The sequence below is a fragment of the Carcharodon carcharias genome, chromosome 2 (assembly GCF_017639515.1).
Source record: "Carcharodon carcharias isolate sCarCar2 chromosome 2, sCarCar2.pri, whole genome shotgun sequence".
NCBI classification, from domain to species: Eukaryota; Metazoa; Chordata; class Chondrichthyes; order Lamniformes; family Lamnidae; genus Carcharodon; species Carcharodon carcharias.
Window position 1 is genome coordinate 102,349,720 of NC_054468.1, and position 11,500 is coordinate 102,361,219.

An 11,500-nucleotide genomic window follows, 5' to 3' on the forward strand; every position below is an offset into this window, starting at 1 on the left:
TCAAGTGCTTGCAGTTTCTGCTATTGATACTTAAAAGGGTCTGGATGATTGACACTATTATTGGCCTGTAGTAGAAAGGATTTTCTTTTAAAAAAGTTGGAAGTTATCAACAAATGACTTGTTTTTTTTAAAGCTATTTTACATATACTATTGTCACTGCAGGGTTCATTGGTTCCATAAAGCTTATAGTTTGGGTGAATGGGCTTGGAAATGTCATAGCTTGAAATGGAGGCATAGGAGATGAGGGCTATCCCCTGACATAGGGGCATGAGGGAACATAGGGGTTATTTGAGAGCATACCATGGCAATAGGGGTTATAAAGGGCCATAGAGGGTGAGTGAGAGCATGAGAGGGACCTTTTGAACTTACCTTTCAAAAGGTTTTCTCCTGAAGACTATGGTTTGCGAAACTTCTGATGTTCCGTGAACAATGACTCCTTGAAAGGCTGGCCTGATTCCATTAAAATTGCAAAGGACTAGGGCGTGCCTATTCCTGCCAGGTCAGACAGCGGAGTGTGGGCTCACAACCTGAGCCAGCCCTAAAAGGCTCTAGTGAAAATCAGAAACTCCAGGAATGGGAATGGGAATTCTGGAAGCAGGTCCAGCAGCCCTTTCCACCCCTCCACTAAGTCTCCCTTGGTCCATGAAAATCCAGCCCTGAACACTTCAGTAAGGACAGTTCAGTCTGATTGTTGGAGGAAATATATTTTTCTTGCTCTGTTCACACAGGAATTGCATCCCCTGAGACTACTTTTTGATGTTTGGCTCATAGCAGCCTCCAATGAAAATGTCATCAGGATTTCAGTGGACAAGTGTAACAATGGTTGGTGCCACACTATCATTGCTGAAAACAAAATCCAGCCCTTTAGCTCAGTTCCCATGTGACAAAAATCATATTTCTTATGCTTCAGTTAACCAAGTGTTTCCATTTTGAGCTCATTTCAACACCAGTGTGAGCAGGACTTTGCGCTTGGGATCTAAGCAATACTCTGCATGTGACATCTCAAGCTTCCCCTTCCAACATCACTAAATCAGATTTTCTGGTTATTATCTCATTGGGAGCTTGCTGTGTACAAATTGGCTGCAATGTTTCCTATATTACAACAGCGACTATAAGTCAACAGTACTTCATTGGCTGTAAGGCATTTTGTGGCAACCTGAGGTCATGAAAGGTACAATAGAAATGCAAGGTTTTATTCATGTATGTGATTGTAGTCACAGGTAGAAAAAATTCCAATCAGCTTTTCAATCAGGCATTTTTATGAGATTAATATTTTTCATAAAATAATATTCTAAGATACAGTGTATGGATAATGTGAGATAATGTGGTAAGTGTTGTGATTGGAAGGAACAGGTGACTTTTGACCTATGTTTCCCAAAGCCCTCCAGCACTGGAGTTTATCTCAACTTATGTCTGTCTGTGCTGTAGACTCACTGAGGGAGATCTTAACATTGTGCTATTTTGTAAATCAGGTGGTGCAAGTCAATAGAAATAATAATGGAGAGAGATTTTAAGCGAGGCTACTGATTCACTATTGTGGGTTTTACCGGATAAAGTCTAACCGACCCCATTGATAAGGTCTGATCGCCAATTCCATTGTTTTATTGTGAGCGGTAGTAGGTGAATGATATTGGCCTTGATCTTTCACTGTCGACCAATTCCTGTCATTTGAATCAGCACGGAGAGTGTAGTGGATCTTTCATTGTTCACCATTGTTTGATGCTCAGCATGATGGTTATACAAGAGCAAAAGTGGAGGTGGACCACAGTTCCAGATAGAACTTCAGGAATGACGCACTGTTGACAAAATCCTGGCCATTTAGTCATTCCTCAAAATATCACAGCCCAGATTGTCTTTTGAAAAACACTTCCACCATGCTGCTGGCTGTCTCTAAGCAACACAAGTTACTCGCGGGCCCTCTGTTAATGTATACAGTCAATGGACAGCACGAGGAGACATGGCTGTACAGCAATCATTTAATACTGCAGCAGGCAGAACCAATTTGATATGTTGCCTGCAATGCTATGAACGGGCACAAATTAATCACCTGCCCTGGTCCCTTCATCCATTTTCGGGGATGAACCATTAAACCTCCACAGCACAGCACAGAAAGAGGCCATTCAGTCCATCATGCTCATTTTTGGAAGAACTCCCCTGTTCTTTGTCCATAGCCCTGGAATTTTTTTTTCATTTCATATATTTATCCTGTTTCCTTTTGATAGTTGTGGTGAATATGCTTCCACTATCCTTTCAGGCAGCATATTGCAGATCTCAGCACCTGACTGTGTGAAATTTGGAAGACAATCTGAGGAGCTCCTTACTTTTGCCCCCAATCATTATGCTCACTATGCCCTGATCAGTCCTGGTCTTCAAATTAAACACTAAATTAGCTGTGACGTTTTAGAGGTCCCAGTGAAACAGAGACAGTTACAGCAACATGAGAATAAGGCCTGTAAATTATTCCACCCCATTAGCGCAAGACAGAAGGCCTGCAGCTCTCCCGCAGACTGCCTCACTTGTTCCACTATGGGTTTAACAGCTAGTCAGTTGTTCCAAATGTGATCAACATTAGAAAAAAAGACTGGCATTGATACAGTGCCTTTCACAGCCACATGACATTCCAAACACTTTACAGTCCAATTACATGGAATTACACAGAATTTCCACAGAAACCGGTTGGTGCCAGCGTGTGCTCCACCCGAGCCTCCTCCCACCCAACTTCATCTAACCCTAACCTTCTATTTCCTTCTCTTTCATGTTCTTGAAGTGCTGTAATGTAAGAAATAGAGCAGGTAATTTGCACACAGCAAGATCCCATGAATAGCAATGTGATAATGACCTGATCATCTGTTTTAGGTGTTGATTGAGGGATAAATATTGGCCAGAACAACAGGGACATTTACATGCACTTTAGAGTGCAGACAGGATCTCAGCTTAACATCTTCTCCTAAAGACAGCACCAACAGTGCAGCACTCTCTCTGTACAGCTGAGATTGTGTGCTCAAGTCCCTTGAGTGGAATTTGAACCTATGGATTTCTGATTCAAAGGCTATAGTGTTACTCACTGAGGTACGGGACTTATCCTGAATGACGTGATAACTGCAGAGATTTTTAAAGAGCTGCAGGTGTAAACATTGGAGAATCATTTGGAATGTCCAAAAGACTGATATAACACCCACACAAATTATAATACACACTGTGTATTATAAAAATCACCCAGCATTTATACTGCAACTTGTTATCAATACCTTCCCAATAGAATTTGTACACAAATGTTTGTCTAAGAACACAACTAAAACCTGGACTCCCATTTGGCCTTGCTGCTGTCAATCAATCGGTTGGTTCATTACTTCCTCCTAGCTTACTGAGTGATGTCAGTCAAGGCTTGGGGTGAGGGAAGCTGTACCTGGGAATTCACTTATTTGGCTGCAGTTCCTTTTTGGCCAGGGGTATCTACATCCCAGCTCCCACAGTAGGAGACCTTCCACAAAACTCCTACTGGACTTACAGCAATTTGTAGCATCTGGGCTGTGGATCTTCTGCCCCACAGTTTGATATCCTGATGTATTATTTATTAATGCAAAATCCCAAGGAGGCAGTGAGTACTTCAAATTATTAATGGATTAATGTTTGCTATCATGAGCATGTTACATACGAACATACGCACATACCAACATACAAATTAAGAGCAGAACTGAACCATTCGGCCTGTTGAGCCTGCCCATTCAATAAGATCATGGCTGATCTGATTATATTACTAATTCCATATTCCCATCTACCACGGTAACCTTTGATTCCCTTGCCCAGCAAGAATCTATCTACCTCCATCTTAAAGATATTCAATGACCCCACCTCCAACATCTTCTGAGGCAGAGTTCCAAAGTCGTACAACACCCCAAGAGAAAAAATTCTCCTCATTTCTGCCCTAAAAGGGTGACCCCAAATTTTAAAACTGTGCCCCCAGTTCTGGACTTCTTTTCTGATATAATCTGAGATTCCTGAGATATCAAGGTTGTCATGAAACTATCATCTTTTTCATAATAGTATTGAGGGATATTGTAAGGCAGGCTTATGTGTGGTTATGTTAGAGATGCTTAGACTACAAGATTGAAATTATAAAAAGTGTTGGGTGTAAAGCAGACTTTTGAAATGGGGTTGGATAAGCTAGGATGAGGGTTCCATGGGTAGGATGTAAATGAAATTTGCATTTTTAGATAAGTGAAGGAGTTGTTTGATTTTCAAAGGGATGGTGTAATGTTTACAACTAACAAGGTAAATAGGACAAGGTCATTATGTTCATTTTTCCCAAAAGGAAAAAGGTCCATATTGATAACCTGAAAGATTTTTATATTATGGGAAAAGTAAATTTCCAAAGACATGTGATTTTACACATTAAAGAGGAAGAAGCATATAAAAGGAAGGATGGAAGGCTATGAGGTGGGTAGCTTTGCAACATCTTGAAAGGTACACTGTGGTAACCAGCCTTGGGGAAAAGCCTCTAGCCACTTTTGCAGAAGTCTGCTGTGTCCAAGTTGTGTTAAAAAGCCTTTGGATTTACACTGTCGAGTAGGTGCTGTGGTAACCTTGCTGGATTGTTTATTTAAATTTAAAATCTATTTTAGACTGTTGCCTTAAAGGGGATGTGTAGTTGGGAGTCAGGTTAATTAGGAATATTGGGATCTGTTATAATATCAAGGAACTGTAATATTATGTCTGTGTTTGAATTCTCTTCTTTTGTTAATAAATGTTTTAATTTAATTTTTAAAATCTCTAAAAGTTGCTAGTGGACTCACTACTTCTGAATTCAGTGCACAAATCTTCTCGTAATAAATACAAATTGCAAAATCATTTTGATAGCGTGGTCATGTTTCCCTTGTGGATTTGGTCCACTTGGTGCATATCACCTGCCAAATCATAACAAGGTAAAGAAGATATTCTCAAAGGTACAGGGAACCAGCGCTTATCCACAGAAGTAATCCAAGAAAAAAGTACCAAAAAAAACAAGCATAAGGGAAGACGTGACTATTCTAACACACTCCTGACTAGCCTCCCATATTTCACCTTCTATAAAATTAAGTTCATCCAAAACTCTATTTATTATATCCTAACTTGCACCAAGTCCCATTCACCCATCACCCCTATACTCGCTGACCTACATTGGCTCCCAGAATGAAAATGGGCAGAATTGTCCATGCCCGTTGGTGTCAGGCATCATGGCAGGTGTGAGCATACAATATGCAGGAAGGTCAAAAATCCGTTTCACAGCCTCGTGAAACCAGTTTGCAATCGTCTGCTCTGCTGCACATCGGGAGCTTCATTTTAATACATCTGCATATCATTATAAGCCCTGCTCACCGGAATCAACCCCCATGTCAAATTTACTGCCCACATTAGTGGGAAAACACGTCGGTGCGAATATATCTAGACAAGTGTGACATGCAGAAGTCGGGGCTTATCATTATGCCTTGCTCACATCGCGGACATCTGAGGGACAGGTGATGTTGAGCCCTACATCCACCGGACCCTGAAGAAGCGTGCATCATATGCTGGGTGGGTTCTCAAGGATGTGGCTCTGCCACGAAGCAGTTCTTGGAAGGTGGAAGGTCCCCATTGAGGATCTGCTTTGGGACATCAGTGTCTTGGCTATGGTCCACAACAGAGGGTCATCAAAGGGGTGGAGAGGAAGGAGTATGTTGAATTGGCGGGGAGAAGGTTTTAGCAGAGTGGTGGGAGGGTAAGTTTGAGGTCTAGGTTTGACTGGGAGAGGAAGGTGTGTCAGGGGAGGGGGTGAGGTTTGGGGTGGGGGAAATAACGGTGTCGTGGGGGACGATGGTGTCAGGGAGGGTTGATGTTGGGATGGGGAGGTAGTACGGGGGAGGGGGTGTAACGGGGGAGAAAGTGGCAACTGGGGAGGTGAGTGTAAGGGGGGACAAAGGTGTAAGGGAAGTAATTCAGAGGGGGGAAGCAGTTCAGTGGTGTGAAGGACTTTGGGTGGAGGTAAGAGTTTGGAGGGGGGCTGGATTCAGGGGGGAGGAAGGAGTAAGGTGGAGGAAGGAATAAGGGTGGAGGAAGGTGCAGGGGAAGGAGTTCAGAGGGGGGAAGCAGTTTGGAAAGGGGAAGGACTTTCGGTGGGTGTAGGAGTCCAGGGCAGAGAAGGAGTAAGGGGGAGGAAGGAGTAAGGGGGGTTATCCAGGTGAATGTGCAAGGGAAAGGAGTGGTCTGTGGAGTTGATGACTGCCTCCTGGGGAGCAAAATGAGGGTGGTCGTGGTGGTAGGAACGGCGAGAATGAGGGCAGAGTGAGCTTTGGGAGAGTTAAGGTGTGATGGTATCAGTAGAAGGGACACTGAAGGTGCTTGGTGTGGGCTTGGAGACAGACACGCACCCTGGGGGTGAGAAGGAGCAGGTCAGGGATGTAAATGTGGATGGGGATGGGATTCTTAGGAAGGTAGGGAATGTGCACCTTCACCTGGACATCCCAGAAAGAAAAGGGTTCTGGCTGATAGGTGACGGTGGGGAGGTGGAAGGTGATGCTGGGGGTAATGACAGTGATGGCGGAAAGGACATGAGTGACAGGAAAGGACAGAGAAGTTGAAGACAAATTTTACCAGCACCATGCTTCTAAAACCGAAAATGAAAGGGAACTCGTGTTGGGTGAGATTAGGTGCTGCAGGAAGTGTGGTCAGTGGGTGGGCGGAGATGCAGGTCAGCTCAGATGGGCAATTGAAAGTGATCCCCAGCAGGCAGCATTCAAAATGCTCATTGAGATGAGGGTGATCTGGGAAGGATCTGCGTGCGTAGGTTAGTGTTTGCACGCAGCTCCGACACACCGTTTCACACACACACACACACACACAAACACACACACACACACACACACGCACACACAAACACAAACACACACACACACACACAGACTTCTCCCCCCAGAATCACTCATGGGCCAAGTGCATGCAGCAGAACTGCTAGTGGTGGAGGATGCAGTGGAAGGACTCGTGAAGCCTGTAAATGAAGCTGAAAGACACCATCACAGATTATTCAGTGAAAGTGAATATATTTTCAGATTATGATGTGTCTAAATGTGTTCACCCGTGCAGACACTTGTGATCAGAATTTCTTAACTTTTCTAGGCCGAACAATTCTAGGTGCTGCCCTGACATCCACAGCAGGGGTGGAGGCAACCTGAGCAATTTTTCTCGTTCATTTTATGGGATGTGGGCATTGCTGGCTGGGCCAGCATTTATTGCCCATCCCTAATTGCCCTTGAGAAGGTGAGGGTGATCTGCCTTCTTGAACCGCTGCAGTCCATGTGATGTAGGTGCACCCACAGTGCTGTTAGGAAGGGAGTTCCAGGATTTTGACCCAGTGACAGTGAAGGAACAGCAATATATTTCCAAGTCAGGATGGTGAATGACTTGGAGGCGTACTTCCAGGTGGTGGTTTTCCCATCTATCTGCTGCCCTTGTCTGTCTAGATAGTAGTGGTCATGAGTTTGGAAGGTGTTGCATAATGAGCCTTGGTGAATTCCTGCAGTGCATCTTGTAAATGGTACACACTGCTGCTATTGTGCGTCAGAGTGAATCATCCAAGCAAGTGGGGAATATCCCATCACACTCCTGACTTGTGCCTTGTAGATGGTGGACAGACTTTTGGGAGTCAGGAGGTGAGTTACTCGCCCAGGAGTCCTATCCTCTGACTTGCTCTTGTAGCCACAGTATTTATATGGCTAGTCCAGTTCAGTTTCTGGTCAATGGTAACCCCCAGGATGTTGATAGTGGGGGTCAGCGATGGTAATGTCATTGAATGTCAACGGGCGAAGGTTAGATTCTCTCTTGGAGATGGTTATTGCCTGGCACTTGTATGGCACGAGTGTTACCTGCCACTTGTCAGCCCAAGCCTGGATATTGTCCAGGTCTTGCTGCATTTGGACATGGACTGCTTCATTGTGCAATCATCAGCGAGCATCCCCACTTCTGACCTTACAATGGAAGGAAAGTCATTGATGAAGCAGCTGAGGACAGTTGAGCTGAGGACACTACCCTGAGGAAATCCTACAGTGATGTCCTGAAACTGAGATGACTGACCTCCAACAACCACAACCATCTTCCTTTGTGCTAGGTATGACTTCAACCAGCTGAGAGTTTTCCCCTGATTCCCCTTGACTCCAGTTTTGCTCGGGATCCTTGATGCCACACTCGGTCAAATGCTGCCTTGATGTCAAGGGCAGTCACTCTCACCTCACCTCGGGAGTTCAGCTCTTTTGTCCATGTTTGAACCAAGCCAGTAATGAGGTCAGAAGCTGAGTGATCCTGGCAGAACCCAAATGGCGTATCAGTGAGCAGACTATTGCTGAGCATGTGCTGCTTGATAGCACGGTTGATGAGCCTTTCCATTACTTTACTGGTGATGGAAAGTAGACTGATGGGACAGTAAGTGGCCAGGTTGGACCTGTCCTGCTTTTTGCGTACAGGACATACCTGGGCAATTTTCCACATAGCCGGGTAGATGCCAGTGTTGTAGCTGTACTGGAACAGCTTGGCTAGGGGCATGGTAAGTTCTGGAGTACAAGTCTTCAGTACTATTGCCAGAAAGTTATCAGGGCCTTTGCATTATCCAGTATCAGTAGCCGTTTCTTGATATCATGTGGAGTGAAGCGAATTGGCTAAAGACTGGCATCTATGATGCTGGGGACCTCAGAAGGAGGCTGATATGGATCATCCACTTGGTACTTCTGGCTGAAGATTGTTGCAAATTTTTCAGCCTTATCTTTTGCACTGATGTGCTGGGCTCCTCCGTCACTGAGGGTGGGGATATTTCTGGAGCCTCCTTCTCCCGTTAATTGTTTCATTGTCCACCATCATTCATGACTGGATATGACAGGACTGCAGAGCTGGTTGGCCTTGTTGCCTCTGACGTCTTGAGCGTGCGTCCTCTGGTGAGCTGAAGCTTGAGGGCCCCAGCTTGCTTTGGCTATGCTCCAGGATAGGTGGGCCAGCTGCTCCCTCTGTGGTGATAGAAGACAAGGTTGAAGGGGTCATAGGCAAAGGGGGTTGCAGGGAGAGGATAGCTTCTGACATTACTAAGTGGATGACCCAGGGGTGTCCAGCTGCCGATCCTCCTCCCTTCGGGTGCCCGAGGGCCCCAGCCTGACTCCTTGAGGGGAAGAAGCACCGTGAGGGATTGAGGTGCCCCATTTCCCTCTCATGTTGCCACTGCAGGAAGTCACCCATGCATGCAGGTCTGCATGTATCTCAGCATTCTGCTGGACCAGGCTTCCGCTATCTTTCCCATGGGGCTTAAAGGAAGTGGCAGCAGAGACAGTGGATGCATTGGTTATAATATTCCAAAATTCCCTGGATTCTGGAAAGGTATCTGTGGAAAAATGCTAATATAATGCCCTTGTTCAAAAAGGGGGGAGGCAGAAAGTAGGAAACTGTAGACCAGTTAGTTTAACGTCGGCCACTGGGAAATTGTCGGAATCCATAATTAAGGAAGTAGTAATGGGGAATTTGGAAAGTCAAAATACAATCCATCAGTCAGCATGGTTTTAAGAAGAGTAAATCGTGTTTGACTAATTTGCTAGAGTTCTTTGAAAATGTGACAGGCAAAATGGATAATGGGGATTCTGTAGATGTTGTATATCTGGACTTCCAGAAGGCCTTTAATAAGGTGCTGCACAAAAGATTAATACACAAGATAAGATCACACAGAGTTAGGGGTAATATATTAGCTTGGATAGAGGATTGGCTAACCAACAGAAAGCAGAGAGTCGGGACAAATGGGTCTTTTTCTGGATGGCAAGCTGTAACTAGTGGGGTGTCACAGGCTCGGTCCTTGGGCCCCAAGTATTTACAATCTATATTAATGACTTGGATTCAGGGATAGAAGTACTATGGCTAAATTTGCAGATGACACCAAAATAGGTGGGAAAGTAAGTTGCAATGAAGAAACAAGAAATTTACAAATGGATATGGACAGGTTAGGTGAATGGGCCAAAATTTGGTAGATGGTGTTTAACGTGGATAAGTGTGAGGTTATCCATTTTGTTTGGAAGAATAAAAAGGCGACTTATTATTTAAATGGAGAGAAACTTCAGAATGCTTCAGTGCAGAGGGATCTGGGTGTCCTCGTGCATGAATCACTGAAAGCTTGTATGCAGGTACAGCAAGTAATAAGGAAGGCAAACGGAATTTTGGAATTTATTGCTAAAAAAATAAAGTATAAAAATAGGGAAGTGTTGTTGCAGCTGTACAAAGCATTGGTGAGACCGCACCTGGAGTACTGTGCACAGTTTTGGTCCCCTTACTTGAGGAAGGATGTAATTGCAATGGAGGCGGTTCAGAGGAGGTTCACTAGATTGATTCCAGAGATGCGGGGCTTGTCTTATGAGGAGAGATTGAGCAGCTAGGCCTATACTCGCTAGAGTTTAGAAGGATGAGAGAAGATCTAATTGAGGTATATAAGATGCTAAAGGGGATAGGCAAAGTAGACGTGGAGTAGATGTTTCCCCTTGTGGGGCATTCTAGAATGAAAAGCCATAGTTTTAGGCTAAGGGGTGGTAGATTTAAATCAGAGATGAGGAGGAATTACTTTTCTCAAAAGGTCGTGAATCTGTGGAATTCACTACCTCAGAGTGCAGTGGATGCTGGAACGCTGAATAAATTTAAGGAGGAGATAGACAGATTTTTAATTAATAACGATTATGGGGAGAGGGTGGGAAATTGGAGTTGAGGCCGAAATTAGATCAGACATGATCGTAATGAATGGCGGGTCAGGCTTCAGCGGCTGAATTGCCTACTCCTGCTCCTCGTTCTTATGTTCTTATGATTGGGATGATACGGTTATTTTTCCCGCCCACTACCACACTGAGTGCAGATCTGGGATGACACTGATGTCTCCATTTTAAAAATTCTCCTCCTTGTTTTCAAATGACTCCACATCCTCACCCCTTCCTATACCTGTAACCCTTGCCAGCCTTACAAGCCTCCGAGTTATCTGAACTCATCCAATTCTTTCTCTTGAGCATCCCCAATTTTAATCGTTCCACTATTGGCAGCCATGCCTCAGCTGTCTCGGCCATGAGTTCTTCAATTCCTTCCCAAAACCTCTCCACCTTATTACCTCATTTTCTTCCTTTAAGAAATAGCTTAAAACCTAGCTATTTAGCCAAGCATTCGGTCATCATTCCTAATATTTATTCACATCGTTTGCTGTTAATTTTCATCTGATGATGTCCCTCTGAAGGGCCTTGAGGTGTTTATGTTATTAAAGTTGCTTTATAAATATAAATATAAGTTGCTGTTGTTGAAGAAAAACTCCTAAAACAAACATACAACATGATCAGACTTAATAAGGGAGAATTCTCGCTTTAAGCCAAAAGATTTTGAGTTCAAGTCTTATTTTTGACCACAAAAATAAAGGTTGACAGTTCAGTGCAGTACTGAGAGGATGCTGCACTGTCAGAGGTGCCATTTTCATATGAGACAGTAAACCGAGGCTCTG